The sequence below is a fragment of the Artibeus jamaicensis genome, unplaced genomic scaffold (genome assembly GCF_021234435.1).
Source record: "Artibeus jamaicensis isolate MK-2021 breed Jamaican fruit bat unplaced genomic scaffold, CSHL_Jam_final contig_415, whole genome shotgun sequence".
Classification (NCBI taxonomy): Eukaryota; Metazoa; Chordata; class Mammalia; order Chiroptera; family Phyllostomidae; genus Artibeus; species Artibeus jamaicensis.
Genome location: NW_026521823.1, coordinates 5846141 through 5854171, shown reverse-complemented (window position 1 = coordinate 5854171; position 8031 = coordinate 5846141). Strand labels below are relative to the sequence as shown.

At 36.0% G+C, this 8031-nt stretch overlaps 2 pseudogenes; one reads left to right on the top strand and one right to left on the bottom strand.

The window, feature by feature from the left end:
* The first annotated feature begins 366 nt into the window (after positions 1-366).
* On the top strand, positions 367-1003 carry LOC119038264 (60S ribosomal protein L10a-like; annotated as a pseudogene).
* A 1037-nt stretch (positions 1004-2040) lies between these two features.
* Positions 2041-7740, bottom strand: LOC128627480 (glyceraldehyde-3-phosphate dehydrogenase-like; annotated as a pseudogene).
* Positions 7741-8031: the final 291 nt, after the last annotated feature.

Sequence of the window (8031 nt, the reverse complement as noted above, 5' to 3'; positions counted from 1 at the left end):
TGATAATTGTGACTCTTCCCCTAACACACTAACTGTATATTTCTCTTCACAATCAAATATTGAACCACTATATATACCACTCTATATTTTTATTTCCCCAGAAATTATATCACATCTAGAAAGGTGATATCCCAAATTATTTCAGTAGCTATAAACTTTCATCTTGTCTCTATTTAGTTGTCATTATTTGTTGCTGTAATACAAATAAATGAATAATGTCTAGCACTATTGTAACATACCTGTGTTATCTTCACTAGAAGGTAGATCATTACATTTACAAACAAGTGTGTTCTTGAATGTTGGCATGAGGAAAAATCATAATTAAAAATATTTAGCTCTTTCCTGTTTTCTGTATCAGGAACAATTATGAGCAGCAAAGTTCCCTGAGACACCCTCTAACAGGTGGTGCATTATGTCCTTCTTGGGGACCAGCACAAGTGTAGAAGTTTTTGGAGATGACTGAGTTGCAGATGAGCTTGAAGAACTATGACCTATAGAAGAATGAACACTTCTCAGGCACTATCAGGCTGAAGTCCACTCCCTACCCCAAGTGTGGTCTAGTGGGCCAGCAGCACTATGATGAGGCCAGTAGATATCCCCACATGGACATCGATGCACTGAAGAAGCTCAGCAAGAATAAGACACTGGTCAAGAAGTTGACCAAGAAGTATGATTTATCTTTGGCTTCAGAGACTCTGGTCAAGCAGGCTCCACACATCCTGAACCTGGGCCTGAATAGGGCTGGCAAGATCCCTTCTTTGTTGACTCAAAATGATAACATGGTGGCCAAAGTCAATGAAGTGAAATACACAATCAAATTCCAAATGAAGAAGGTGCTGTGTCTGGCAGTGACTGAAGGACACATGAAGATGATACATCATGAGCTGTGTACAACATTCACTTAGCCATCAGGTCCTTGGTGTCATTATTCAAAAACAACAGAAAGAACTTCCAGGCTTTGTACATCAAGAGTACCATGGACAAGCTACAATGTCTGTATTGAGGCACAGCTGAATAGACATACTGCTACCATTAAATATAATAATAAAGTATTTATTATTATACATGTTAATTATTATATTGTAGAAACTGCAACATATTTTATAAGCATATTTTGGAAAAGTAACATTTGTTGATAAAATTAAAGGTAAACTTTTTAATTGCTCAGGTTATTTTTAAGCAAATTTTCCAAATTTAGTCCAGGTAATTGTTCTGCCTCCAATAATTAAGATGTTTTTAGTAGTATTTTGCTTTTGTCAAGGATTAATCTCTTTTGCTAAAAAAACATTCGAAATTGCCCACGTTTTCTCATTTAAGTCTATTATTTGTTTCTTAATGTGTCATCTTAGCTTACCTGTAATTGCTTTGTTCATGTGAATCTTAATGACTCAAATGAATGTGTAACATATCATATCCATCTTGAGTGGACATCAGAATAGTAGTACATAGTTCTTTTTTGAAAATATCATATCCTTTTGCTTTAAAGCTCTTTTATTGAATTATAATATTTTAATAAATTTGAAATGAAAAGCAGAATTGTGGAATGACAATATAATCAAATCCTTAATGCTGTGTGGTAATTTTATGCAATAGATTCTATATAATCACCTTAATAGTTTCCTTCACCTATCTTTTTCCCCCCACTAGGTAGAGTGAACTTTACTGATGGTACATGACAAGATAGGGCTCCCTAAGCACTTCTACTTCTTTACAGGATTTGGGATAAAAACTGTGCAGGTCAGGAGATTCATAGGTTGTTAGGGGATTGATGTGGGATAAGAGCTTTCCAGGACCTGAGGGCCTGTCTTCCTCTTGCTGGAGCTGGTGGTCCAGCAGGTTCTTACTCCTTGGAGGCCATGTAGACCATGATGTCCACAACCCTGTTTCTGAAGACAAATTCATTGTCACTGTAGGAAATGAGCTTGACAATGTGGTCATCAAAGGTGGAGGAGTATGTGTCATGATTAAATTTTCAGGAGACAACCTAGTCCTCAATATAGTCCAGCATGACCTTGAGGGAACTCTCTTATGCCTGTTTCACTACTCTCTGTATTTGGAAGATTTCTCCAGGTTGCAAGTCATAGCCATAGCTGACACTTTGGGGGTACGGACATAGAGGGCTATCCAAGTGAACTTCCCATTCAGCTTTGGGATGACCTTGCCCACAGCCTTGACGGTGGCATTAGAAACAAGGATAATGTTCTGGGCATCCTTTCTGCCATTATGCCACGGTTTCCCAGAGGGGCCATTCACAGTCTTCTGGATAGTAGTGATGACATGAACTGTGGTCATGAGTCCCTCCATGATGCCAAAGTTGTCATGGATGACCTTGGTGGTGGGGGCAAAGTGGTTGGTGGTACAGGAAGCATTATTAACAATCTTGAAGGGGTTGTCATACTTGTCATGGCTCACACCCATCAAAAACATGGGAGTATCTGCAGAAGGGGCAGAGATGATGACCCTCTGGCTCCACCCTTTGAATGATCCCCAGCCTTCTCCAAGCTAGTGAAGACACCAGTGGACTCTAAAACATATTGACAATGAGCAACACTTCATTTGATGTTGGTGAGGATCTCACTCCTCACCAGGATTAAGATGGACTTTCTGTTGATGATAAGCTTCCGGTTCTCACATTTGACTATGCCTTGAATTTGCCATAAGGAGAATCATATTGGGGCATATAGACCATGTAATTGAGGTCAGTAAAGGGGTCATTAATAGGGACAATATTAGCTTTGCCAGAGTTAAAAGCTTCCTAGGTGACCAGGTACTCGATATGGCCAAATCCGTTCACGCTGAACTTCATCATCAAGTCTCAGGATTACAGCTGGCAGTGAACAGGAAGACACGGCTGTCTGTCAAGAACAAAAGAAGCAGAAATCCTTCAATAGTTACCTTAATGAATTTTACTCAAAGCTCAGTAGTCCAGAGAAGACATTTGAGAGTTTACACTGGATTTTCTATTAACATGGTAATTAAAATCCAAGAGCAAAAGCAGAAGGTTTCCATTCTTACAAACAAACTCTAAACAAGAACTGAGAAAATATGATTGGAGGAATGAAGACTAGTGCTTAGATATTTTTCTATTATCTAGATGACTTTGGGCCACTTAAAATCTCTGAAACTAATTTTCTTTATTTTAAAATAGTATTGATGCTTCTTATTGAGTGATGTTAAAAATTATATGTAAAATACTTTAGATAATCCTGATATGATAGACATTCAAAAATAAACATGATTTATTCTATAATCCTAGAATATTTAAAAATAAATGACTATTGTTACTATTAAATAAAATCTTAAAGTCAAGATGAATTAATTTTATAAATATTTGCCCCTGGTACTTCCTATGTACCAGCTGCTAAATTCTGGTCCCTTAGAGCTTATGATCTAGCAGGAGTAAGGAGTGAGACAATATATAAGTATATGGTAAATAAGACATTCATAATAACAATATATAAAAACTGCTAGGTTGACACATGACAATGTTTTATAATAAAAATAAATCAAAAAAGGAAAATAGAGTACTTGGTGAGAACAACATATGAAATTTTAGATGAGATATAAAAGAAATCACTAATAGATGATCTCTAACATTGTAATATTTTTTCATTCATATTTTCTACTTTTTTGAAAAAAATTCAGAATAGATAAAAATAACAGAATAAATACTCTTTCAATTTTTACCTAGAAATATTATTTAACATTTTGGCACTTTTGCATTCTCTTTAAAAATATATACATATATATATATTTCTTTTTTGACTGAACCATTTGGAAATAAGTTACAGAAAGTAGGACACAAATTTTTAATCTTCAAGCAAAAATCTCTTAAATATAATAACATGTTCCTACATATGTGTAATACCAATAAAACACACTCAAATTTTTAATTTTGAATATGATTTCCACATATTCAGTCAACATTCAAGTTAACTCAGTGTCAAAATAATATTGCCTAAAACTGTTTTTGGCTTGTTCATTTATATAAGAGATCATATGATGTTTTATTATTTCTTGATACATTAAAACATGTTTATATTTTGATGCTAAAATCAACAACAATGTACTGTTTTACATGATTCTGTAGGTTTAGAATTTGGCCAAAGCACAGCTGGTTGGTCCATTTGCTGTGGGTAACGCAGGCAGAGTTCACTCATATGACTGCATTCAGCTGGGAAAATAGCTGAGACTGGACCATCCAAAATGGTCTCTCATCTCATAGGAGCTTCTTCCATGTGGTCATTAATCATTTGGGAGTGTAGTTTATACTGTCCTATAATATGGCAGTTGAGATCCAAGAACATAAAAAGAAGGTTTTTGGCTGAGGAAGCTAACATTTAAGCCAAAAGCCTTGTCTGAGAACAGATAGCATTTTACTTCTGCTGGAGTCTATTCAAAGTAATTCATGAGGTTCAAGGAAAGAAAAAAAATGCTTCACTGCTTGATGGAAGGAGGGACAAATACGTTGTGGCCTTTTAAATTCTATTATATCAAGGATCACACATTGCCTGAAGTTACCAGCTCTCTTAAACTAACTTTAATCTAGAGCAGTAGTATTTTCTTTTTCTAATTAATTAATTCATTAATTTTTAAAGATTTTATTTGTTTATTTTTAGACAGAAGAGAATGGAGGGAGAAACAGATGGAGGGAAACATCAATCTGTGGTTGCCTCTGGTGCACCCCCGACCAGGGACCTGGCCGTCAATCTAGGATGTACCCTGAATGGGAATCAAACTTGTGACCCTTGGTTTGCAGGCTGACATTTAGTCCACTGAGCCATACCAGCTGAGCTCTTTTTTAAAATTTACTTTTATTGCTTATGCTATTTTAGTTGTTCCAGTTTTCCCCTTTTCCCCCTTCCCCCAACCCTTCCTCTTCCCACAGTCAATCACCACACCATGGTCCATGTGTGTCCCTGGGTGATGCATATATGTTCTTTGTCTAATCCTTTCACTTTCTTTCAACCAGTCCCAACCTCCCCGCACCACCATACAGCTATCAGTCTGTTCCCTGTTTATGTGACTCTGATTCTATTTCGCTTGTTATTTTATTTTTTTCCTTAGACTCCAGTTCTTTTTTAGTCAATGTTTCAATAAATTGTTTTCATTGTTTTATTTATATTCAAATTATCTCATCACTGGTCAACAGGTGCTCTCTTAAGTTCACTCCTGTGTTTCTTAAATAAATGTAGTCTCCAAACACTAAAAATGATATTCTGCCCATGTCCTGCAGTATTTTTTTATTTTTTAAAACACTGAAAACACACAAAAACGCACATACATCAGCCTTTCACATTATGTAAATATTAGTTTGGCTTACTTGTAGAGAGGAAAAAAACAAAACAATACCATAGTTTTTAAATGTATGGTTATTACTACCTCTTCTTGTTATTTATTTTGTTTGACTATATATTAATTTCTTTTTATAGAATAAATTAATAGCATGTCAGTAATTTCTATAGATTCACTACATTTTAAAGACAACAGTATATTCAGAGAACCACACCCATTACATATCTAATTATTATTTTTTGAGTATTCCCTTCAAATCATCTGTGTAGAAAGATAAGGGCTTGCCTTTTTGTTCAGGTAAACCTATCTCAATTTTCAAACAGAAAAGCTATGACTTTCCTAATTTTTTGAGTGATGGTTAATATTTAAACATGTGGTTGGACAGATTAGAAATATAGTGCCATTAGTAATTAACAATTTTATTTCTCAGCAACATAAAACTGAGTTGGCATTTAAATTATTTTTTATTGACCTTTATATAAAACACATAAAATGAAGAACAAAGTTTTCATATATTTATTAAAATTATCATTAGAGGCAAAGCAAGAAATATTTTTAGAAGAAAAAGCATATTTAAAAACAAACAGTAAGTTCACATAATCATTCATTTAATTCTTCAAATTTTTGCATATTCGAAGTAGGTTTATTAATGAATATCTCCCTTTTCTGTATTGGTAAGTCAGTTAGCAAATATAGAAGACCTATGATCCTTCCAGACCAACTCTTATATTTTTAAAGTTGTTTGTTTTAGTGGAGGGGAGATTCTCTTCCCTATTGAATTGCTTCGAGAAAAGTTCTCATCTGTTTCACTTTGGCAGGTGCAATTTTTGCTTGGCAGTTGGAAGGAAGGAAGAGAGAAGAAAGGAAAGAGAAAGAGAGCAAAAGAGTGAGCAAGAGCAAGAGACCATAGAGACTAGAAGAAAATTTATATTAATTACTTTAAAATCTGAGCATGGAAAAGAGCTAAGTATGATTAAAAGTGTATAGCACTAAAAGAAAAGTTTAAACAAACAAATAACCATGACCAAAATTATAAAGCAAATAGCCTGATATGGAAAAATTTGTACTGTATGCCACAGAAGGCTAATGTCTAAAATAAGAATTCCTAAAAATCAAGACCATTTACATAATAGAAAAATTGTCACAAGGAATAAATAATTGTATCACATTTAAAAAACATGAAAAGGACCTGTTATATAAGAAAACATTTTTGCCATAATAGAAATGCAAACTAAAATTTCATTAAGAAAAATAAATCGACACACAAGTACTGTCAAGGATGTGAAGGAAAGAGAACCTTTGTGCACTGTTGGTTGGAATGCAGACTGGTGTAGTCACTGTGGAAAACATTTTAGAATGTCCTCAGAAAAACTAAAGATTCCACTGCTGGGACTATATCCTAAGAATCCTAAAACAACAAATTCAGAAGAACCTATCTACCTCAATGATCATAGCAGCACAATTTACAATAGCCAAGTTCTAGAAGCAATCTAAGTGCCCACCAGTAAATGGGTGGATCAGAAAATTGTGGTACATTTACATAATGGAATGCTATGCAGCAGAAAGAAAGAACTCCTACCCTTTGTGACAACATGGTTGGATCTGGAGAGCATTATGCTAAGTGAAGTGAGCCAGGTAGTGGAAGATAAATACCATATGATCTCACCTATAAGTAGAGACTAATCAACAAGACAAACATGCAAGCAAATTACAACCAGAGACATTGAAATTAAGAACTAATTGGCAGTATCAGAGGGCAGGTTGGAGGAGATAATGAGGGAAAGGGGGAAAGAGTTGTCAAGGAATATGTAAAAAGGACACATGGACAAATCCAAAGAGCTTTGGCTTTGGATCAAGAGTGGATCAAGTGTAGGATCAAGAGTGGGAGGTGTGGATGTCTGGTGTTTGGGAGGAGTGGTGGGGGAAAAGAGAGAAAACTGTACTTGAAAAACAGTAGAAAAAGGAAAAATAAATCAAAGGTTCCAGTGAAGATGGTTATGCAGGTAAATGTGGCACTCAAAACCTCCGACAACATCATCAAAATTACAACCACACTACGGAACAACCATCATTCAGAATCACCTGCAATCTAGTTGAACACAAGTCTTATAACTAAGGATATAAAAAAGACCCCACAGTGAAACTGGTAGGAGGGGTGGAGGAACTGCATTGGTGGTCCCACACTCATTTGTGGTAGATACAAATCAGGAAAGGTAACTTGTATGTTTAAGTCCCCCTGAGGATTGAAGGGTCCCAAGCCCACTTTAGGCCTCTAGCCCAGGGCTCAAGTGAAGTCCCCATAAGTTTTGGCAGTAATAATCATCACAATTTTAGCTGAGTGAAAGGCAGTGCTCTTGGAGACTCAGGCATTTTTCTTAAAAGACACACACAGACTTTCTCTGAATCCCGGAGCTGGGCCAGCAGCTCAAAAAGCATGAGGTCCATGTGGAGAGGACGAAATTGCCTGGCATCAGGATGAAAGCTAGAGGAGAAGCTTTCTACCAGACAAAAGTGCTGGTGGAGACCATTGTTCCTTTCCTGAGCTCTTCCCCCACAAAGCCAACAGGCTGGCACCATATCTGAGTCTGAGTCTCTGCTAATCTGGCTAATACTATTCTCCTCACTCTGCTGATTCTCTGACACCCTACCTCAACCAACTTGCAGGTCTACCCAAGCTGTTTCCAGTGGTTTTCCCATACAAATGGCTGGTCTTGGCTTATGCTTCAGACTTTTTTA